At 41.6% G+C, this 25,406-nt stretch overlaps 1 long non-coding RNA gene across 1 annotated transcript in view; it reads right to left on the reverse strand.

The window, feature by feature from the left end:
• The window catches only part of LOC135702393 (uncharacterized), a 146,725-nt gene that overhangs the window by 118,204 nt on the left and 3,115 nt on the right, over window positions 1-25,406 (reverse strand). The gene's annotated exons all lie outside the window — the stretch shown is intronic.

Consider the following 25,406-nt stretch of genomic DNA (forward strand, 5'->3'; position numbering starts at 1 on the left):
GTTCTAGCCCATTTTTTTTAGGTCTTGGAGAGACTGGATGTAATATGCTTCAGCGGTTGAATATGAACATCGATATTTTTATTAAACTACTGTTAAAGCATAAATTTACATGAAGATTTCACCAAATGCTACATCAGCAGCCCTCTTAGCAGTTCTGGTTGAAAAACCATTAAATTTTGTTTGGAAAGTTCATGAAAAATTTCTGCTGGTCATATTACCCCACTGGCATGTTTTACGCCATTTCCTCCCACTTGACATGTCAGGAATGTTTGTCATCTATCTAATAGCAACAAATTCAAACACTGATCAGCGTCCTCTGCTCCTAAAGAGTGTCCCACATCAAATTGTATCACAAAAAAAAACGCTGTTAAAAATTAGCAATTGGGTATTTTCTCTTGAAAATTTGTGTAGAAGTAGTTAAGAGTGTATTGTTGACACTGTATTTTTATTGTTTTTCGAAAGTTGGAAAAAAATGGCGTCACCCGAAAAGCAACGTCGCGAATTGATTTAGCGCAAGCACCTGGAAAATCCTCAACTCTCTCATCGGGACATCGGAGAACAACTCGGAATCGTTCAGTCAACGGTGTGTCGTGTGATTAAACGTTACTACGAAACTCTGAACATGGAACGGAAGGAGAAATGCGGTCACAATGGATGTTCTATTAGTGATCAGGATCACAAGCGTGTCGTGAAAGCGTTTACGCGGAATCCCAATGCTTCGGTCAGGGATGTGGCCAAAAAGTTGAATCTGTCCAAGCCTTTCGTTCAAAGTGCAGGAGGCTCCAAATCGTGACGAACGGCAAAATACGGTGGGAAAGTCACGAGCTAGGAAACTGTACACCCAGATGCTTTTGAAGCCTCATTATCTCATCATGGATGAAGAGACTTACGTCAAGGCGGACCTCCGGCAGCTTCCAGAGCTGCTGTTCTTCACCGCCCAGCACAAGTTTGATGTTCCGGAGGCCAAAGTTGGCCAAGAAATAGATGATTTGGCAAACGATCTGCTCATGCGGCAAACGAAGTGCGCCGTTCGTGACTACCGGGACTGTAAACGGGGAGATCTACCTCAAGGAGTGTCTACAGGGCGTCTACTTCCTCTGTTGAAGCAACACGAGGGCCCTACGATCTTCTGGCCGAATTTAGCTTCGTGCCACTATTCAATTGTTGTCCTGGAGTGGGACTTAGCCAACGGGGTTACTTTCGTACCCAAGGTCATGATGGAGGTTGTCGAATATGCATCAACCGCTGCTGACGATAGACGCGCAGTATTGGAGAGGACAATAGCAGACCTGGAGCAAGCGATCTTGAGAAAATCAGGGGAGATGCCGACAGGCGAGTCATCGCCTGCTAAAGACTCAACCGCTTGGGCGGGTTAAGTGTTCTGACGCCAGGAACCGAAGCCCCGTCGATGCTCCGTCTCGAAAGTATCCCGGCTTTTCCGAAGCATATTCCTGCAAGCGAAGTGTCGGAGGCATTCAGTCGCTTCATTGAAATGTTCGAGATTGCCATGTCGCTAAACAACATCATGGAACCTGCCAGATAAGGTAAGCAGCTCTACCTCGCAATCGGGGACGATCTACAGTCCATCGTTCATGCAGCAGGACTTCGATCAAGTCTTCAAGAAGAAGGTTGCTATCGTAGAATGGTTTCCAATATCTCCGGACGGACACGGCTGTCGAGCCTGAACACTTTTGGAATATGAAGCAAGGACCAGGTGAATCAACGGTAGACTTTCATGCGCACCAAAATGGAGCTATTTATTTATTTTCATTTATTCATCTGACTTTTTGTCGTCTTAATGAATTTGATGGGGAAAAGCCAATTTAAATGGCATAAAAACCCCATATCTTTTCACAATACAGTACAAACATTACAAAACAAGCACATCCGTGAACATAACATAAAGTGAACATGGCTTCAAATATCAACTGTAGTCAAAAACATAAAAAAAATATAATTCTATCAGCTCCATTGGACATCCATCATCTTTCACAATAACGAATCTCACTCGATCCATTAATGCAATTCAGTCAGTCTACGCTTAAATGTTGCCACAGTAGAGTTGAAGTCGAAGAGGATGTAGACTTCGTTAAACCTAGTCGACATAAAACGGACAGGATCATGAAGGCCGTACCAGGAGTTGCGGGGCTCAAGTAGCAAAAAGTTCCGTTGACGAAGTAATCGTTCAGGAACGTAAAGGTTAAGTTGACCTAGTAACTCCGGTGCGTCAGTTTCTCCAGTGAGAAGTTTAGCTACACACACCGCTTGGGCATCATTCCGTCTCTGCTCAAGCGTCTGCAGTCCCAATAATCTGCATCGATCTCCATATTGTGGTAGGTTTAACGGATCTCGCCACGGAAGGCGTCGTAGGGCATATCTCACATTTTTTCTGAATTGCTTCGATCCTACCAGTCCAGGTTGACTAGTACGGGCACCATACTACAGAGTTGGATTCCAGAATCGTTCGTGCGCAGTACAGAGACCGGAGGCAGAGAGGATCGGTAAATTCGCAGGATATTTTGAACATAAATCCCAGCTGTCGGTTGGCTCTACAGATTATATCGTTGTAGTGCGATCGGAAGGTCAGCGCTGACCAGGATGACACCAAGATCACGAACTTGAAGACAACGCTCAAGGGACTGACCATTAATTGAATAATCATACGTAATCGGGTTGAGCTTGCGATGAAACGATATAACGTTACATTTGTGTGGATGCTCAACGTCAGCATGTTCCTGGTGCACCAATCAGCAAAACTATTCAGCAGCAATTGTAGAGCATAGCAGCCCTCGATACCTTTAATGATCATGTATATGTTGACGTCATCAGCGTAAAACACACGGCAGCCAGATGGTAGTACGAGAGCAAGCTCGTTGATGAAGAGTGAGAATAACAAAGGACCCAGGTTGCTACCCTGTGGCACGCCAGATAAGTATGAAAATTGTTCCGAAGATTCAAATCCGATATTAACAGTGAGGCCACGATCCGTAAGGTATGATCCAAACCAGCTAACAAATCCGCAGAGACACCAATTCTTCCTAGACGTTTCAGTAATATTCCGTGGTCAACTCTATCTAAAGCTGATTTCAAATCAGTGTATGCGGTGTCGATCTGAGCACCAGCATCAATGTTGCGTATGCAAAACGAAGTAAACTGGACGAGATTGGTAGATGTTAATCTTTTAGGGTAGAAACCGTGCTGATCCGTAGAAATATAATTCTTGCAGGAGTCGAAAAGTACATCATTTATTATGATTTCGAAAACCTTCGAACAAGCACACAACGAAGTTATTCCTCTGTAATACTCGATGTTCTGTCGATCCCCCTTTTTAAACACGGGGAACTTGACCGATGTTTTCCAGCTTGTGGGAAAACTACGCTTCCGTAATGATATGTTGAAAAGTGTCGTAAGAGGGAAAATCAACTCTTCGCCGCATTTTTTTTCAGGATGCATGACGGTATGCCATCTAGACTGGACACAGAGTATTTCAATTTGTTTATTGCGGAGTCCACCTGATTCGACGTGATCGCAAAGCTTCTCAGAGAACAGACCCCACTAGCTTCTGTGATTTGACGTGCAGACGACATAGAATCATTAAATGCCCTTCTAAAGTTAGTGGCAAACAAATTGCACTTTTCCAAAGCGGAGGTGGCGACTTCATCGCCCAGAAACATCTCAACGAGTAACCCATTCTCCTTCCGTTTAGAGTCGACAAATTTCCAAAAATGTCGTGGATGTCTGCGTAGATTTTCCTGAGTTCGTTTGCAGTAGCGTTTGTACAGATAACGGTTATACGTGTGATAATTGTTACTAGCACGTGCGAAATGTTGCTTGGAAAAAGGACAACGAGACTGGCAGTAGGTTCGGAGTGCTTTGGATCTTAGACGTTTGAGTCGTAGTAAATGTATATTTCACCAAGGTGGTTTCGAAGATGGCCTGCGCAGTGGAACAAAATCAACCAAGTAACTCTTCAACACACTGGTGAAGTACTCTACAGCAATGTCAATATTTTCAGCGGATTCAAGGATGTGCCAGTTAGTTTGGCGATGCGCTTCAAGTAATCCTCGAAAATCAGCGCGGTGAAAGTCAAGTCCAGGTTCGTCCGGGAAACTCTCAAATTCAGTAGGCTGTGCGAGACTAATAGTTACTTCAAAAGCGGGATGATCGGCATCAAGAAAAGAGAGTGGATCTACAGCTGCTTCAATGTGGCATCGAGAGAGCGTTGCTTTATTCACCAAAGCGAAATCCAAGATTCGCATGTTCTGATTAGTAATATAGTTAACTTGATACAGACCATGCAGATTGAAGCCAACGAGTAACGAGGCGCAAGCAACAAAGATGTGAGACTGCAATGCATCTACGGAAGGGCGATCATATGCTTGGTGTGTTCCAGACAAGTCCCGATTGATTATAATCGCCAAGAAGAATAGCATGATCGTTATTCCCAAGGTGTGAATGTATCGCTTCGATAGACTCGATATGGTTATTCACGCTAAGTAAATCCTTCTTGCGATCAGGTGGAAACTAAATTACACCAATAATAACTGAACATTGCTGCAGTTTCAACTTAACCCAAAGCTGTTCTAGAGATACATTTACCGGAGTGGGATCAATGAACCCGTTGAAATTAGTTGACATAGCGATCAACACTCCACCGCCACGTGATTTATGACTGTTAATATTGCTGCGATCTGTTCTGTAAACGGTGTAGGAATCTCCGAAAAGCTGTGGTGAAAATATTTTGTCATCAAGCCATGTTTCCGTAAGCACTATAGCGTCATAATGACATGACGAAACAGCCAAGAAAACGTCGTCAATTTTCGTACGCACTCCTCGAACATTCTGGGAGTACACCCTTAGTTTGTTATTAGTATCTGAGACCGGTTCGTTGCAAGCAAGGGTAACGGGAGTAGGCACAGAAGAATCGTTCTGGAAATTTGATCTACTTGATTGTCGTGTAGTACCATTCACAGCGTCGGCTGGATATATACTATTTCTAGCGTTACCTGGACGAAGATCTGGAATGCCATCGAAATCAGTAACGGAGTAAGAAGTCAGGAAGGATGCGCAAGCAGTGGCATTGGGTCAACTGGCTGGAAGGAATGCTGATGCTGTTTGCTCTGGTTCGATGACTGGTAACGACTGAGCATCTGAGCGTGGTACAGTATCAACCACTCCATTCATAAAAGCGGCGCTGTCAATGAGACAGATTTCAGGAAGCGACAAAGCGGTAATATTATCGTACTTGCCTAGGTTAGCAACTTGGAAGACCCCCTCACCAACTCCGAACACAGGAACGGAACGGCTTGGATGGCAGGAATAGTCAGCAGAAAAGCAGCAGTTCGCGACTGTGTCGGGTGGCTTAGAGGCTTCCATCATGCTGTTTAACGTGCATTCCGTTATCTGCAAACTTTGATGACCGGATAGGTGATGACTATATGATGGTGAATTGTTTGGTGACGAAATTTGGCTAGAAACGTATCGAGTATCAGGTACGTAATTGTATTCAAAGGAACTGTACTTGTCTGTAGGGACGGACTGGAAGACCCCGTTTCCATACCCAAACACAGGTCCGGGACGACTGCTGTGCGCTGGCGGGAAAGACACGACTGTGATGGGGCGATAAGGGGCTTCCAAATGGCTTAACCTGATGCGTCCCGGGCTGGAAGAGTTTAACTCAAATCCATAACAGGCGTAATTGGGGATGACAAAGCTTCTGGTGGGAGCAGCGGTGTCACTAGCTTCTTTACTTTCAGTGGAACCCGAAATTTTTGAGATCCGTAGTCCTCAAATTCCCGAAACCGCATCCCTCAGGCCATGTTGATAGATCCAGTGGTTTTCCTTTAAGCGAGGGGTCGAGCCCAATTTTGAAAGACACGAAAGAAAGGAAATCCAATTCCTTGCCTTTCGGGTCGAGCTTCACCACGGCAAGATCACTGTCAATCTCCAGATTGGCTTTGACCATAGCAGATACGGATTCTGCGGCGATATCAGGGCGAATTCTCGACAGGTATAGCCAAAACTTTTGATCTGTGTCATTGCTACAAATTGGGATCGCAACAACGTTTCCCAGTGCCTTTTTACTTCCCACTCGGCAATTTTCAGGGTCCCGTGCACCGACATTGAACTCACGAGGTCGCTTAGTAGCTCTACGTTGGTCAGCCGCAGGCCAGCGAATGTTTGCAGCTGGTGAAAACTGGGCTACGGGCTTTGAGTTCATTTGCTTTATCTCGGACCGCAGTTCAGTAATTGCAGTCGTAAGCGTGCAAAGAGGAGATTTATCATCGGCCTGACACGAGATCGCACGGAAATGAGAGTTTTCGAATAACTTAGCACATTTGTCACACATCTAGAAAAGGTTTTTTTTTTGTGGACGTGAAGTACGATTGCAACGCACGTGTTACTCCTGAACAAGCGTTCATATGAAACATCGCTCCACAGTAGCCACGGTAGACTACGATGTTACGAATCGATGCCCGTAATAGCATCAGAGCACTTAGCGCAGTGTTTTGCCATGGTAATGCGCCTTTGCTTAGACCGTATGATATGCTTTCAAGTTGATCGACGAGCAAAAAGCTTGGGCGGTAACCAGCTAAGTAGATGCAGATTTCGAAAGTGTCACGGTAGTACAGTAGTACAATGGAAACAATCACCACGCATGACGAAAACCAAAAACGTTCGAAATGTATCACTAAACACTCATAAACTGATTTTCACACGAACGAATATGCTTCAAGGAAGCTAATTTATCACGGGGTCACGGAATAATAAATTTACGGATGGCTTTTATACGAAAAAAGCTGAATCTATGTAAGTACAGTGTCGAAGATCAAACCCAGTTCGTAAGATCCCAGTTGCTCAAGGGTAACCATGAACTTGCAAAAGCCACACGTACCTTTGGCCACGATGCGGCATACGTGGTGCAATCTGCGACCAGAAGCGAAGCAATCAATTTCGAAATGAAAGTTGAAACACCTGGAACGGAAATCTCTGTAATCGTAACCACTAGAAACGCCCAGCCACGCAATCACCACCAATTTGACGACCAATGGAAAAGGACTGACAACTTTCTAATCATTCCACATTCATAAAATGCTTCTAGTTTTTCATTAATCATTATTCTCTCCATATCTAGATCTTTAATTCAAAATACAGATTTTTGATTTTGATTTACCGATGGAAAAAATTTGTTGTCTTGACAATACAGATTTGAATGTGGCAACACCAGTGCTTTCGGCGCGTGACGTTGTACACTTTTCTCCAGTACACAACGAAAGGCTCCAGGTAAGCAGCCAGCTATAAAGGCTGCCCTCAAGAGCCCTTCATTCACGGAAGAAGAAGGAAGAAGCCACACCTCTACTGATCGGATCCAGTAGCTCGTCGTGAGTCGCTGTGGACCATCTATGCCAAGCGCGTCACCCTCGATTCAAACAACATACAGCTCGCCAGCCTCATCCGTGTTGAACACCCTAAAAGCTCAGCATTACTCACGACAAAGCGGTTATTTTCAGGATCACCATAAATTATTGTTATTTAACAGTTAATGTTCATTGAACGTTCGCTCGCCGCATCACCCGAAGCTCTTTGATGATTTACTCACTAACCAAACGTATGTGGTCAAATGCATTACAGTATTGAAGTGGTATATCAAAATTCATGCAATGACCGAATACCACATGACCTTAACTTTTAACCAGAAACACTTCGAATTAAGGCAAGGTTTTCTCCAGGACGCTAGAAAAAAAGCAAAAGCGAATATCTCGTGATTGCAAAATCTTAGCAAGAAATCAATGTTCGCTTTTTTACTATCTATTGAATAAACCAAAATTCCGTGCGGTTTGTGCACGAAAATGCGTAATTTTGTCATCAGAAAATGAGGCGTTTCCGTGATGAGAAAAATAGATTTCCCTAACACAGTCGCTGAATATTGATACCGAGCACGTAATCCTACGTTAAATCTATGGTCATGTCTTGGATACGATCAATGATGCGATGATTTTTCAAACATTGCCAATTTACCGTAACACATTTTACCGGAGGCATCGTGTTCGTAGTGTAGATAACAAATGTTACATCATAATCGAAGGAAAGTCTTATCGAATGACGTTGCACTAGGAAAAATAACCTACGGTATCAACAGTGATGATTATAGCCTTCCTTAGCAGTGCTGTATTGATGGTGATTTATGGTTTTGAACTGCTTATGGTTTCTAAGAGATATTTTACCATCCAATAAATCAATTGAAAAAGCTGAATTAAGCAAATACTCACTAATCGGACTCTCGAGATAAATATTATATCAAAATATCTAGCACCGCTTATTTTGTGAATGCCGAGCTAGCCCACGTCCATCTTAACCACCTTTTAATTACTCTCCTAGAACCGACGTGATAACTTTGACATTGAAACAACTCAACTGTCCATCTGACTTGTTTCAATTTCGCTTAATCCGAGATAAACCAACAATCAGAATTGTGTGTTTTGAGAACATGCCAATAACCAAAATAATGACCATTTGATTACCCAATCGGTATCGCAAAGGTGCAGGTTACAGCCGCTTTCGATAGTGCCATCATCGGCAAAAGTGGATTACCACCCATGCATAGAGAAATATTACCCCGGAATAAATTGATAAACGCCCCATCTATGGTCATCGAAAATCGCTGAACCAATTTCCATTCCATTTAAAGTATAATTAATTGTGATTCACTTCGCTGCTGATTAGCCGCAAGGTATGTACCTAGCATCTTTCGTTATCGTAGCTCATAATCAGGGTAGGCAGAATGATCTCCTAATTTGTACTTACCCTAACCCTCGCCGGGTTCCCCCCGCCATTAACAGCTTGAAACATAAATTTAATTAACATCAAATAAGCTCTCGTTGAATTGGTAATTGCTTGTTGCGACCCAATGAGTGGGAGACGAAGCTGTTATCAAACGTGTGTGGGAGTGGACCAGGAAAAAAGCTTACGCTAAATTATACACAGATTCCAAACAACACATACACGTACAGCTTAGATGATGAAGTTACCATACGGGAAAATGCGAGAAAAAAAGCAATGTGTAAATTTTGAAACTCATTGAACTGGAATGTGTTAATTACAGAAAAGTGCTTACCCCACCCTGCTGGTCCATGGTTCATGAAATTAGCTCGCAGGCAAATTGGGTGGGTAGGAACACACCCTTAATTATGCCATCTAAATCGTATTATCCGTGAATGTGACAACAAGGACCGAATGTCCAGTAATGACTCTTCAGAATTCGTAACGAAAATCTCCGAATCAGAAACCGTAGCATTTTTAACAGTAGGATCGGCGCGATTTTATGGTCGCCAATTAGAGGCACGCGCGTTCGTATCGTAAATTAATTCAGCCAACCCATCATGGCTTGGTATTTTTTTTATATTTAGACGACAGCTAGGCGGGAGCAGCAGTAGGGTTTAGCACATAATTGTTAAAGCGTGACCGTCGAGCATCGTTCTTTTGGTTTTTCATGTCTTCAGGTTCAGGACTGACGGGCTCGATCTAATCATGAAAACAGGACTGAACTAGCAATTTATTTGAAAGGTACATGATTTTTCGAAGCCATAATTCAGGTTCGTAGGAATAGTTTATGGTTAATTCCTTAACCTTGCCTAACGGCGAAAATGTGAAAGCTAGTAGAAACTTTGTCAGTATGCAACATTATCTTTGGGGTCGGGGTTGTTCATAACCACGTAGACACTTACACTTGCAGTTTACAAAAATGTATATGAACGATTGTACACGCAGGAGGGGGGGGGGTCTTAAACCTATCAAAAAGAGTTTTGGTGTGTCCTGTAATTGATGCAAGCTTCCAGGAGCCGACACCATCCAGAAGATAGACATAACGGAAGCGGCCAACGAGGCTGCACAATTCCTGATGAAATTTCAAAGTGTCAGCAGAAAAGGTGATTTTTCAAATGGCGGCAAAATAACTGAAATTGAGCTGCAGCAGACGAATATCGAAGCCGGGTAAGTTATCAATATATTTCTGCGGTGAGGTGCTTGATTGACTTCATATACGGTTCATATAAGGAAAAATAAGCTTTTTCGTTGCCATCAAGTAGAGTTTCATAAATGGAAGTGAGAAACACACCATGGGCAAAATCGAGCATTTCGTAAAGTTATCGAATGCGAATCCCGTTCAGATGGAAGCAACTTATCGGATTGCAGAGGAGAAAGCACTTTTCATTAAAATTCAAGTCTGAAGAGCCAATGCTGCCGGTAATGGAGGTACGCATGTCGCCTTTGGGTTTAAAAACAAGTGTTTCTTGTACAAGATGGAGGGGTACCGAATGAATTGCATTCCTCAAGTGGAAGGTCCAGAAGCAGCTGGAAGAGGCAAAACAAAGACAGGACGAAAATCACACCCGTAGCAGTACGTACGCTGGTATAGTGGCAAGTGGAGGATCGGCGGACATCAACGATAATGTAACAAAGGAAGAGATAGAAGTGCTTGATGAAAAAGTATTGAAAATAGTCGTGAAAACCCCGGATGCCAAGAAGAACTGTGAAATGAAAGTGAGCGATTCCCAGAACAGTAGCCACCGATATTCAAGGACCCAAAGAATGCGTTTCGCTTCTACAAGTTTGGAATCATATACTGGACAGAAAAGGTCGTTAAATGCTGGGTAATGCGCAATACAGATCCCATTGAGATCACTAGCCTCTTCCCAGCAATTCCTATCCCTACCTCCCGGTGGTACCGGCCGTGAACTGTTAAGGACTCTAAGCACAACTGTGCTCCCTGGTCCTCCGGAAAGTTAGGGGGTTGGTGTCAGGCCCAGCCAGCCGTAAAAAAAGCATAGCAACGGAAAATCAGCAACAGAGGAATACGAACGGAGACCAACGGCAACTCCAGTGACGAAATAGGATTTGCGATTGGAAACTCGGCACGTGGAACTGTCGATCTCTCAATTTCATCGGGAGCACCCGAATACTCGCCAATCTACTGAAGGACCGCGGATTCGGCATCTAAGCGCTGCAGGAGGTGTGTAGAACAGGATCCATGGTGCGAACGTTTAGAGGTAATTATACCATCTACCAGAGTTGCGGCAACACACGCGAGCTGGGAACAGCTTTCATCGTGATGGGCAAAATGCAGAAGCGCGTGATCGGTTGGTGGCCGATCGACGAAAGAATGTGCAGGTTGAGGATCAAGGGCCGATTCTTCAACATTAGCATAATCAACGTGCACAGCCCTCACTCCGGAACCACTGATGATGACAAGGACGCATTTTACGCGCAGCTCGACCGCGAGTACGATCGCTGCCCAAACCACGACGTCAAGATCATCATAGGAAACCTAAACGTTCAGGTAGGCCAGGAGGAGGATTTCAGACCGACGATTGGAAAGTTCAGCGCCCACCAGCTGACGAGTGGGAACGGCCTACGACTCATCGATTTCGCCGCCTCCAAGAACATGGCCATACGTAGCACCTTCTTCCAACACCACCTCCCCTATCGTTACACCTGGAGATCACCACAGCAGACGGAATCGCAAATCGACCACGTTCTGATTGATGGATGGCACTTCTCCGACATTATCTACGTCAGGACCTATCGTTGCGCTAACATCGACTCTGATCACTACCTGGTGATGGTCAAACTGCGCCCAAAATTTTCCGTCATCAACAATGTACGGTACCGACGCCCGCCACGGTACAACCTAGAGCGACTGAAGCAACCGGATGTAGCCTTAGCATACGTGTAGAATCTCGAGGCAGCGTTGCCAGAGGAGGGCGAGCTCGATGTGCCCCCTCAAGAGGACTGCTGGAGTGCAGTAAAAGCAGCCATCACCGACGCAGCCGAGAGTACCATCGGGTACGTGGAAAGAAGTCGACGGAATGAATGGTTTGACGAGGAGTGCAGAGCGATTTTGGAGGAGAAGAACGCAGCGCGGGCGGTAATGCTGTAGCATGGAACCCGACAGAACGTGGAACGGTATAAACTGAAGCGGAAACAGCAGACCCGCATCTTACGGGAGAAAAAAACGCCGCCTGGAAGAAGCGGAGTACGAGGAAATGGAACTGCTGTGTCGTTCCCAAGAAACACGGAAGTTCTACCAGAAGCTCAACGCATCCCGTAACGGCTTCGTGCCGCGAGCTGAAATGTGCAAGGATAAGGATGGGAGCCTCTTGATGGACGGACGTGAGGTGATTGAAAGGTGGAAGCAGCACAAACGTAGGCACGGGAGACCAGCGCAATGGAGGAAACGACTACGTCAGTGCAGCAGAGGGCGGAACTGACCCAACTCCCACGCTGAGGAAAATTAAGGATACCATTCAGCAGCTCAAAAACAACAAAGCAGCTGGTAAGGATGGTATCGCAGCCGAACTCATCAAGATGGGCCCAGAAAAATTGGCCACCTGCCTGCACCGGATGATAGTCAGGATCTGGGAAACAGAACAGCTACCGGAGAAGGGGGTAATCTGCCCCATTCACAAGAAAGGCGACCATTTGGAATGCCGCCTACAAAGTGCTATCCCAGATCATCTTCCGTCGTCTATCACCTAAAATGACCGAGTTCGTGGGAAGTTGTCAAGCCGGCTTCATCGACGGCCGATCGACAACGGACCAGATCTTCACCGTACGGCGAATCCTCCAGAAATGCCGTGAATACCAGGTCCCAACGCATCATTTGTTCATCGACTTTAAGGCGGCATACGACAGTATACACCGCACAAAGCTATGGAAAATCATGGGCGAGAACGACTTTCCTGGGAAGCTGATCAGACTGATCAAAGCAGCGATGGACGGTGTGCAAAACTGCGTAAGGGTTTCGAGTGAATTATCCAGTTCATTCGAATCTCGCCGGGGACTGCGACAAGGTGACGGGCTCTCATGCCTACTCTTCAACATCGCTCTAGAAGGTGTAATGCGACGAGCCGGGTTCAACAGCCGGGGTACGATTTTCACGAAATCCGGTCAATTTGTGTGCTTTTCGGACGACATGGACATTATCGCAAGAACATGTGGAACGGTGGCAGAACTACACACCCGCCTGAAACACGAAGCAGCAAAGGTCGTACTGGTGGTGAGTGCGTCAAAAACAAAGTACATGCTAGTAGGCGGAACCAATCATAACAGGATTCGTCTAGGAAGTAATGACACAATAGACGGGGATACTTTTTAAGGTAGTGGAGGAATTCGTTTACCTTGGATCCTTACTGACGGCTGACAACAATGTGAGTCGTGAAATACGAAGGCTCCAGAAGAAACTAGAGTCAAAAAAGATTCACCCCCGCACCAAATGTACCATGTACAGAACGCTAATAAGACCGGTGGTCCTCTATGGACACGAGACATGGACTATGCTCAAGGAGGACCTGCAAGCACTCGGAGTTTTCGAGCGACGTGTGCTAAGGACGATCTTCGGCGGTGTGCAGGAGAACGGTGAGTGGCGGCGAAGAATGAACCACGAGCTCGCTGCACTCTACGGCGAACCCAGCATCCGGAAGGTGGCCAAAGACGGAAGGATGCGGTGAGCAGGGCATGTTGCAAGAATGCCGGACAACAATCCTGCAAAGTTGGTGTTCGCTACTGATCCGGTTGGCACAAGAAGGCGTGGAGCGCAGAGAGCACGATGGACGGACCAGGTAGAGCGTGATCTAGCGAGCATTGGGCATGACCGAGGATGGAGAGCGGCAGCCGCAAACCGAGTATTGTGGCGTACTATTGTTGATTATGTATTATCTTAAATGTGGTATTGTACAAATAAATGTATGTATGTACTGGACAGAAAAGTCGGAGAAAATAATGGAACGAGACCGAGCGGCTCACATTGCTGAAGGACAAATGGATGGAAGAAATAAAGATGTGGGCACAGGAGGAAGTACATGGTAAATCACCAAACAGGAATCATCAGAAGATTTCCTTACGACCCCCATCCGACACCGGTCCGGAATTGTTTTAAAATCTTTAGGCTCCGCAAAGTTTCATTTAAACATTCAACATTTAAAAATCAGCAGATTATAAATAAATTATAAAGATTACTAAAAAATAGTAGGCCATTGCTTATAAATACCACACGATACGTGATTTCCCTTTCACAGACTACAAAATATAGTACCCAGCCCCGACAAAATGTTTAAATCTGAGCCTGGCAAACGTTTTTTCGGAGACTGTGTAAAAAGGAGGGACTCCAGATGTTATTCTAGATGCATGTATAGAGGTACCATACATGTTTTAACCACACCGCCCTCTTTTACCAATTAGCGGAACTAAGTGTATGCGTAACACCCGATACATGTCACAATTAAGAACAGCAGTGACTTTCGAAGGAAAATTAACGCAGAAGCATGGTAACAAGATTAATTGAAGAAAAAATCTTCGGATTTCTGAATGCTCTAGCAGTTTTAGAAATATCGAGAGGAGTTTAAAAGCCATCATTCAGCGCACTACGAACAAAAGCACACAAGTCTGCAAGCATATCAACTAGAAATTATAGGAATTCTCGTAAAACCTGTTACCGAGATTGCTGGTATTCCTAGACGCTTCAACAACTCGAACAACTCCCCATAAAGCTATTGGAAGTTCAGAAACCATAGGAATTTCGAGCACTATCTGTTGAGAAAGCTTAACCGGACACTTGTCGATATTTTATTAGCTCTTGGGACTCCGGGCAACTTCATAAACTTTCGATACTCCAGTAAACTTAGAAGCGTTCAGAACATCCAGAACGTTGAACACTCTCGAAGCTTTGGAAACTTTCATTACTGCAGTAAAGAGCATTCGAAGCAACAGAAACTCCTGGAGCTTTCGTAAAATATCGATACTATCGATGTTATGCTCAACCGCTGGTAAAATGATCAAAGAAAATGAAAACCCTTCTATGGGCTGGATACAAAGAAAGAAATTCGCAACCCAAGTAACATGGCAGGTTTTATCGAGCAGGAAAAAATAACTTATTAATACCAAATTCAGGTATGGAAATAGCATAACTGGCAACCTAAATATGGTATAAGTGAGGCTGACATAAGAGGTAAAATACCAAAAATAGTACCTCAAAAATGATCTATGAATAACGAACGAATAAATAATTTAGTTATTGCAATAACAGACGGATAACAGTCGCTTTTTTAGACGCCAGAATACCATAGTTTGTTATTTTGAAGGTTTTCTAATACCAATTCAATAACTCTTTTAGGTTTGAGCGTTTGGTACGGTATGTCCACGTATCCTTCCACCCCTGTAGATTCAAGAAACGTTCCCATTCATTTCCAAGAATCATCTTTGCGGCAAATACAACGCAGTAGGCCTGGCCGTATTGATGTTTATATCATATCTCAGATATGCTGTAAACATCAATTAGACAAGAAAAATGATTAGACCTCATCTAATCAAATCATTTTCCAGGATGCTTTCTCGCACTGGCTGCGTTTGTATTAGATTAGATTAGATTAGATTAGATTATGTCAGGCTCATCCATACCAATTTAAGGTATCGCGATATTCGTTCCTGCTCGGGATAGAGCTATAACCTCCTGAGCAGGAACGAATATCTCGATACCTTAAATTGGTATGGATGAGCCTGACATAAGAGGTAAAATACCAAAAAAAAATGTTCCCATAATACCATTCAAATTCCAAATTATGATAATGCAATACCATAACAATACCTATGTATAAAAATAGGTGCAAACTATTTTCGTCCAGAAAAGAACTGCAGGCTATTGAAAATTTAGTCGATTGCTGAATTTTTGTATGGGCCCAAATTAGGGGCATTTAGGCCGACATTACATCCATTTCCCCTATCAGGCGGTGTTCGTGCAGGCGACTACTACTGCCTCTACCCTTAACATAAAGTAACTACTGTACCTACTCATAGATGTCACCACTTGTCCCCGTATCATTGTCATTGCTTATGTAGTTTCCTTGTTATGTTACAATAAATAAACGTTTATAGTTCTCATACCTCCGCCATGGCAGGACGGTCAAATAATAGTTCTCGTTTAAATTAATTATCACACAACGTACAAATCGGGTCCTATCCGTGCGCGATCAGGCGGAATTGTAAACACTGTTTAGTGGAATTGAAAGTGGATTGCTGGACAGTTACCACAAGGAGTCCGATTCCTTTCAGTTGCTGGCGAATAGTGATGTTTTGGAAGTCAGTAATTTGTTCCAAGCCCAGCTAAGTTATATCAAATAAAAAACAACCAATTAACTGATGTTCGTTAAATACACGTCAATCAAGAATGGCCCATCTGCTTGATTGAAAGTTTCAATACATTATCAATGGTTTATTATACCCCGTTCACATTACAGCCTATATCACGTAATATAGGATGTCTTGCAATGAGCACTCATACATTGGATTTCCAGTGAAAACTAGATGTAGGAGTGCCCATTGCAAGACCGCGTATATCACGTGATATACGCTGTAATGTGAACGGGGTATTAGCATCGATAATGTATTGCGACAGGAAATATCACTTGAAGAAATAGCTTCGAAATGCTTGCGTTCCTGAAATGGGTTGTTGGATCTTCAGTAGAGCTGTCACCTTCTAACTCCCGGATTCAAGCTTCTTGCAGTCCTAGGGCACGATTGCTGGGAGATTTTATCCATAATTCTAGTGCCAGGATATGAGATACAAATACATCCATACCTCTAATGATCATCTGGAAAATATCTTAAATGTTAATCCATCAATTATTCAAAGAGATTTCTGGAGAGAGCTCCAAGAGAACATCGAGGATAAATCTAAGAAAATCTAAGGCCGAATACAATTTGCATGATTTCAAGCTGCGAGGGAATTGCTAAGATAGTTCACAAGGATTTTGAGAGAATTTAAATCTATTTCTGGGAGGCTTTCAAAGAGATACTTCAGACCGAATTTTTAGCATTATTTCCAAAAAAAAAACTACAAGGGACAGCCCTATGGGGTTGTACGCAATGATGACGTAGGACTACGTGGTCTTATATAATAAATGGTAATGTGTATCTTTATTGAGCCAGGTATTAATCTGAACCATATTTTAATTATTTTCCTTGCCTCATTTTTATATTTTGATTTTCTGTTCTATTTACTATCGTACAGATTTGTCGTACAAGCAGAAGCAATACTTTTGTGCTCGGAAGCTGACGAAATACTGCTTGGAGCCAATGCCCATGAAAGTGCTGGGTAATTTTAACATGGACCTCATGAACGAAGGGAACTTGAACCTCGTCCAGTTCATGAAGAAATATTTGCACCTGGACATTAGATTGATGCAAAATTTGAAATTTTCGCTCCACAGTGTTCAAACGGCTGCTTAGCTTCCCAAGATTTGAACTACTTTAGTAAAAAAACTGACTTGGCACAAACCATTTCAAGTTTATATGGGAATTACTATGGGAAAACTTATGTTTTTGTTCATATATATCTAACAATTCACCAAATCATTATGTTTTTGAAAATTATAACAGTGATTGTAGCAAATGTTCTCACCTACAACTTTGTTGAAAACCACTTTTCAATCAAATGTAAGGAACAAAAATTATTAATGATTCAAGCCACTGATGTCTTATGATTATGCTCATTCAACTGTTCAGCAGGCAACATTGGTGTTTCTGGTGCATAGAATAGAGCACAAATATCATGGCTACTATGTCACACTGCAGAATACAGTGTTGCCCACAGAACAGCTGCTTGATCATGCCATAAGATTATCAATCTCTTAAACAATTAATAACAATTTAATTTGACATTTGGCTGAAAAACAAAATTCGGCAAAGTTGTAGCTTAGAAAATTTCCCGTAAGATAATTTATAATAAATTTTCGAAAAACCGATATAGAAAATGGGTAGAAGACAATGAACAAAAAGTTTGGTTTCCCCATAGTAATTTCCATATAAACTTCGAATAGTTTGTGCTAAATCAGTTTCTTACCAAATGAGTTTAAATTTTGGTAGGCAAATCAGGACCTGATTTGAAACCGTTTGAGCACTGTGGAGCGAAAATTTCAAATTTTGCATCAGTCTACTGGACATGGATCGTGAGTGGACTTAATTTTCGTTCGCAACGTCCGCCTTGACAGTAAAAAGTAAAACTCTTACACGTTAAATCAAATTTGCCACTTTTCGAGTTCTAGGCTCTTAACTCAGGGCGTTTATCATCGTTGCCAATCTGCACCGTACCGGAGTGTGAGCCAACAGCAAAGCCATGCTGTGTTCATCAGAACTTATCTGACAAATCAAACGGCCCTTTTCAGGGTCACAAAAATTTTCTGGCTATTTCAATTTCTATCTTCTCAATGCAATAAGGCAGTTCGGTGTCAATCAAATAAAATCACCATAAATACTTCTTTGTACGGCTACGCTGGACACGGGTTGACCCGGTGGTTGGAAAGGTAGCGCTAGCCTTCATCGCTACGAGAAATGGGCACTCAGAGAGCCCAGTTGCTTCAGGATTAGAAGATTAGTAGAATTTCTAAACAATCTCTTTTCAAATTAGTTAGTGGCCCTGAACAGGGCCGTTTCGGATAGGGAAAATTAATGAAGCTTAACCTCAGGTGCGTCCCTGACGCTTCAGGTAACAGCGCCACGAATGACGTTTTCCAGCATCACCGTACCTTGAGCACACTCGGGTTTAGATCAGACCGGAGATTCGCTTGACATCACCACGACGAGCCAGACGATGGACGGCGGACTTGGTAATACCCTGTAAGTTATCATGCAACACAACTGACTCCTCCTTTGCCGAGTCCTTTGCCTCACTTGCCACGTCCAGTCATTGTTTATGCTGTTGATGTTTCTTCGGGTAAGGTTGAAACGAATGCGACAAGAAATTCCAATTTTCTGTAAGTTGCCTTTCCAGCATCTAGTCCGTGAAATCGCCCAGGACTTCAAGATCGACCTGCGCTTCCAGAGCTCAGTCGTTAATGACCCTACAGGAATCCAGCGAGGCCCACCTGGTCGGTCTGTTTGCCATCCACACCAAGCGTGTCACAATTATGCCAAAGGACATTCAGCTGGCTCTTCGTATTTGTGGTGAACGCTCTTAATTTCTCCGTCGAAATCTAACAAAACCGGCCCTTTTCAAAGCCACTAAGGAAGGAAATGTCTGCTGCTTACAACTGATCGCATCACAGTGAATCCTGATCTAAACATTACAACCAGCAAGTGCCCTAGAACCAAAAGCGGTGCGAAGCTATGACGATGACTGTAAGGGGCTTAGAAGCAAAAGGGTGAAAGCCAATTCTTTTTATCGATTTCTTCTGTTATGAAGACCATGGCTTCCTATTTCGCACTATTTCTGCTATGCTCTTCTATCATTTACAACAACAAACGTATCAATGAATGTATTTGCCGTCGAGTTAACGTTATCTGACCGTGCAATTCGTAGTTCTTCTTCTTCTTCTTCTTCGCATTTCAAGCTTATTGCATATCGCAAATTAGCTTATTGCGTGCTCTCAACTTAGTGTTCTAGATGCACTTCCACAGTTATTAATTGAGAGCTTTCGATGCCTGTACCATTTTTGCATTGGTATAATTGTGTGGCAAGTCCAATCATACTTCTATGCCCAGGGAAGTCGAGAAATTTTCCAAATCCGAAAAATTCCTAGACCGGACCGGGAATTGAACCCAGCCACCTCCAGCATGGTCTTGCTTTGTAGCTGCGCCTTTACCGACTGAGCTAAGGGAGGCCCCAATTCGTAGTTGCTCCTCTGTGAATGATCAGAACTAATCCACTTGCACAAAGAACTACATAGATGGTGCATGGGATAAGCTTCCCATCTTCAATGTACAAGCACATTAATTCAATATATAGATCAATTCACAGCGCCGGCCACGTCCTCACGGTCTTTTGGGGAGGGAAGGATGATTAGTTCGACGTTCGGTTGTTACTAGAGACCGAGAATACCTCTACATCTCCACGGCTGTCTCGGGAAGGATAGTTGTGCTAGTGAGGTAGGTTATTTTTAGATCAGGATTCACTGTGGTAAGTGATGCGATCGGTTAAAGCAGAATTTGTTTTTATTAAAATCTAGTGGGGATAGAATAAGGCGAAGTGAAAAATTGCATGGAAGGGGACAGGCCTGGGATTGAACTCCCTACCTTTTGCTCAGTAGGCAGAAACGGTAACCACTGAACTACCGAACCTCGTCGTAATGCTACATCGACATGTTTCGTCTAGGAATGATTCTCTGATGACTGTGTTGTGGAAGCAGCATATGCATGTACGTAATTGGTGGATTTGTTAGTTAATTCGACGCTTTTTGACAATGCTGGACATTTACCAGTTTTTCAATAGTTTTTTTTGTTGAAAATCGACATTCGAAAGCATTGTTATCGATGCGTAGCCATATTTCTGATCGATTGGTGAAAAAATTATTGAAATTGGACCAGGGGCAACTGAGTTATTAACTTTCAAAATCTTTCACAATTTTGTTTCATGTTCCATTTTCGGTTTTCACAAAGCGTACCCCCATATAGAAATCACAGACGTAGTCCTACGTCAAAAATCTGAGAGGCATTCAAGAGATTCTGACATCGAAAAACATTTGAAAATTTCAAAAATTTACAAAAATTTACCTGTCTTAGGTTTAGAAAAAGTTATTAAAGTTATTAAAGCTATTTTTTCCATCTCAGATTTAATTTTTGCATGTTAAAAATTTATGTTTGTGTTTCAATCAAATTCTCGTTTATTCCCCAATTTTTCCCGGTTGTGCTCGATTCTCGGTGCATTCCCGGTTTTCCCGGTTCAGCGGCCACTTTGTGTTTAGGCTAGGAAGCTTTAAAGTTGCTCTCCTCACCATTTAGTACCATGAACATGACAGCAGCTTTTCTCAATCTCTATCTATCTGGTGAGTCGCGACCCACTGTGGGAATTTTATGTTTTTCAAGCCGATTCAATGTCAATCTATTTTTATATGCATACACATACAACATCATATTATATACATATACAACATCTGTATTCAATATGGGTCATTCCAGCTCAAGTGGGTACATAATTTGAAAAAGTTGTGGTCGATGTCACCGATTTGAGCCAAACTTGGCTTGTTTTGGCTTTCTGACCAAACGCCTTTTTTTGATTTTGCTCTAAAGTGCCTAGAGTCTTCTCGGCTACAACCCTGGATTTCCGAGATTTAAAAAAAAAAAATCAATTTTCAGAAGAGATTACTCCAAAACCAAATAAGCTATTTGTGATATTAGAACGTCAATTTGAAGGTTTTTTTTTTATGTTAATTATTATAGGTGTACCCACATTTTGTTTTTGTTATAGTAACTACAGTAAACAGACTGATTACCGGAAGGTATCCAAATTGTCAAAAATGGTCTATGGCATGGGCATACCTATGGGCATGATTTTTTAATTTATTAATATTTTGGGCTCATATGTATATGCACAACACTTTGGAAAACTCTACAAGATATTTTTTAAGGGCAAATGATATGAACAAATAGTTTTTGAGATACCTAAAATTAATTTTTGAGAAGCTATTAAAAAAGCGTACGAAAACGGCAAAAAGCCAAACTGTACATCGCGATGAAAAAATTCATCGGTGTGAAGAAATTCAAGAAAAATAAAAAATAAATTAAATAGCATTGATTTTCCACCAGAAAAGCTCAAAACAAGTACTTACTCATCTGGTCATATCTCAAAAACTATTTGTCCAAATCATTTGCCCTTGGAAACACATCTAGTAGAGGAGTTTTCCAAAGTGTGGTGAAAATTAAAACCCAAAATATGAAGAAATAAAGAATCCCGCCCATGATGAAAATATGCAATTTTTGACAATGGGCCGGTAATCAGTATGTTTACCACTAGCGTGTACAGGAATCTCGTTAAGGAGGGGCAATTTTTTTTTCTTTGATGCATTTAATCTGGGCATGGGGGAGTACTCCAAAGTGCATGGTGGATGGTGCTGTCCACCCACCACTGTTTTTCTACTGTTCTATTTAGAAAATTTAATTTATTTTTTGCTCCGGGGGTGGTTGATCTTCTTCAATGAAAACTGCTTTCAGACAGCCAATGGAAATAAGTGCTATTTTTTTTTTAAATTTTGACCTAAATGCCAAGATCATTAAAAAGGTTTAAAAAAATTGTAACGATTCAAACAAATGCGCACAAAACTATTTTGATAAGCGGGTACAGGATTGTTAACGGAATGACGACTTGTGCGAAATAATGAGCATTTCAACCCTGTCCCAAAGTACCGCCAGTCTGGGTGACAGAAAATGATGCCAAACATTCAACATGTTTTAAAGATGTTTTTATTGCGGTAACAGATGACTTTAAATTTTCAGAGAAGATTCTTAGATGAATTTTTAGTACGACAACAATAGACCAAGGTTCAATGGCAAACTAATACCCACTTTTCAATTAGGGAATTCAAAAGCTGTCTTAAAACTTTGTATAGTTGCAAAAAAATTCCAACCTCAGAATTCCTTGAGGTTCTTTTCGAAATTTTTAGAACTCTATGAGTTCTTTTGAAATTCTTCTCAGAAGTCCTCTGGAATTATTTTTAGAACTCTTCTTGACTTTTACTCAGAACATCTTGGAACTGAAATTCCCTTAGAGTTTCAGAAGAATTTCCTCAGTATTATCCAGAAATTATTCGCGGAATGAGCTAGAAATTATCGGTACTCCCTTGAAATTTTCCTCAAAATCCCTTTGGAATTCACTCAAAATTTAATTTTCTCGGTATTCTTTTCGGAATTATCTTGAAACTATCTGTAGGATTCACTAAAAATTATTCGCAGAATTTTCTTGGAATACTCCCCAGAAATCTTTTGGAACTGTCATCAGAATTCAATATTCTTGAGGTTCTTCTCTGATTTTTTAAAAACTCTCTAAAGAGCTATATTGAAATTCTTCTCAGAAGTCCACTGGAACTATATTTAGAACTCTTCATATTTTTTTTCTCAGAAAACCTTGGAACTGAAATTCCTTTAGAGTTTCAGAAATTTTTCCTGGAATGAGCTAGAAATTATCCTCGGAATTCTCTTGAAATTTTGCTTAAAATCCCTTTGGAATTTCACTCAAAATTTGATTTTCTCGGTATTCTATTCGAAATTATCTTGGAACTATCTGTAGGATGCACTAGAAATTTTCCGCAGAATTTTCTTTGAATTCTTCCCAGATATATTTTGGAACTGTCCTAAAAATTCAATATCCTTGAGGCTCTTTTCGGAATATTTTGGAACTTTTTTTTCTCAGAACAGCTTGGAACTGAAATTCCCCTGAAGTTACAGAAGAATTTTCTCTGTATTCTCCATAAATTCTTCCCAGAATTAGCTTGAAATTATTCTCGTAATCCCCTTTACATTTTCCTCAAAATCCATTTGAAATTTCATCCAAAATTTGATTTTCTCGGTATTCTTTTCGAAATTATCTTGGAACTATCTGCAGGATTCACTAGAAATTATTCGCAGAATTTTCGTGAAATCATCCTCAGATTTTTTTTCTTTTGGAACTGTTCTCAGAACTTAATACCCTTTAGGTTCTTCTCGGAAATCAAGTTTAATTTGTCCGTCCATTCACCAAAACGTTGTAGTTTTTCTACCAGAAATGTTCAATAAAGCTTGCCCCTCCATTCACGAGAACTGTGCAATTTTTAGATCAGGAATATTCAATTCAGCTTGCCCCTCCATGCAGCAGTATGTTGCAAATCATACACCAGAAATTTTAAATACAAACTTGCCCCCAGAAAATTTTACACCAGAAAATTTGAATTGACCAGAACGATGCAAATTTTCAACCGTTAATGTTCAATTAAAATTTCTTCTCCAATCTTCTGAGTGGTGCCGAACTCCTGTTTCCATTTTCCACCAGAAATTTTCAAATAAACGTTTGCTCCTATTGCTTTATTTTTATCATAAACTTTGAGTAAAGCAGCTTCCCTCCTGGGTACTGCGGACTCACTCAATGTGCTTCACTTGGGAGCCAGTCAGAACTGTCAAACGGGAGCCAAACATTCAGAAGCAACAAACTCAGTTACTGTTCTTACCTCTCGTCAAGCATTGCAATCTCATAAAAATGATTCAAACTTTTTCATAACACATTCTTAATTGTAAGCTCAAAGACAAAAACCAACAGGCTCAATGATGAAAGTATAAAAACCAGCATAGTTTTTATGACTCAGCTGCGTTTTCAATATCAGTAAAACATACTTTGGTGAAACATTTATCTAAACAAACTTTGATAGAGTCATGGGAGCTCGAGCACTCCTGGCTCAGAGCTTTTGGCGGGAATCAACTGAGAAAGAACAAAAAAAAATAAACTTGAACAAATTTTCAAGCAGTTTTCCATTGGCTTGCAAAATACAATCGATTTACTCCGCAGTACTCAGCTTCCGTCCAATCATCAGAATGGTGCAAATTTTACACCAGAAATTACTATTAAAATTTGTTTCGCTATTCAGATAATTTAAGACCAAAAATCCGAAAAGCTTGCCCATCCGTTCACCAGAACGGTGCAGATTTCCCACCAAAAGTTTTAAGTTTAGTTTAATTTCAAATAAAGCTTGTGCCTTCATTAACCAGACTAGTGCAAGTTTTCCACCAGAAATTTTCTATTCATTTCATTTATCATAGCGCTGCAAATTTTGCACCAGAAATTTTCAATAGAACATGCTCCTCCATTCACCAGAACGGTGCATCAAAAATTGTCAGTGAAGTTTGTTTCACCATGCACCTTTGGGGTGCAATTTTCAGGCTGTGCCTCCTCATGCAGAATGGTGCAAATTTTCCACCATAAATTTTCGATGAAGCTTGCATTCGTCAGAATTATACACCAGAAAAATTAGTAAACCTTGCTTCTACATTCACCACAGCGTAGCGAACTTTCCACAAGACATTTTCAGTTAAATGTGCACCTCCAAATTTTTAGTGCAATTCAATTTTAGAAAAAGCTTTTTTCTTCGATTTACCACCACGAAGGTGAATTGTTTTAACCCTAAAATTTACCCTTTTCTTTTAACCCTCCATGATCAATCTTTAAAAAAAAATTACACCAGTTTTTTTTTGTATTCACCAATGTGGTGCAATTTTTTGACCAAAAAATTTCATTGAAGCTTGTTACATCCAATTTTCAGGCACCACCTCAAAGGAATTGACGCAATAAAAGGGTTTCAATTTTACCTTCAAATCAAGTTATCAAGAAATCTAGATATTTTTTATCATGTAAATGTGAAAATTAAAATCTTATTTATTAAAGGTGGGGCAATTGTCCCACCTTTCCCCACCCTGTGCACGCCAGTGATGTTGACTGTAGTTACTATGACAAAAACAAAATGTGGGTTCACTTATAAGAATTAAAATTAAAAAAAACCTTCAAATTGACGTTTTAAGATCACAAATAGCTTATTTGGATGTTGAATAATCTCTTCTGAAAGATGATCCAGGGTTGTAGCCGAGAGGGATCTAGGCACTTCAGAGTGAAATCAAAAAAAGGCGTT

This window comes from Ochlerotatus camptorhynchus, unplaced genomic scaffold (genome assembly GCF_037179485.1).
Source record: "Ochlerotatus camptorhynchus isolate MF236.1 unplaced genomic scaffold, CSIRO-AGI_Acam_v1.1 ptg000192l, whole genome shotgun sequence".
NCBI classification, from domain to species: Eukaryota; Metazoa; Arthropoda; class Insecta; order Diptera; family Culicidae; genus Ochlerotatus; species Ochlerotatus camptorhynchus.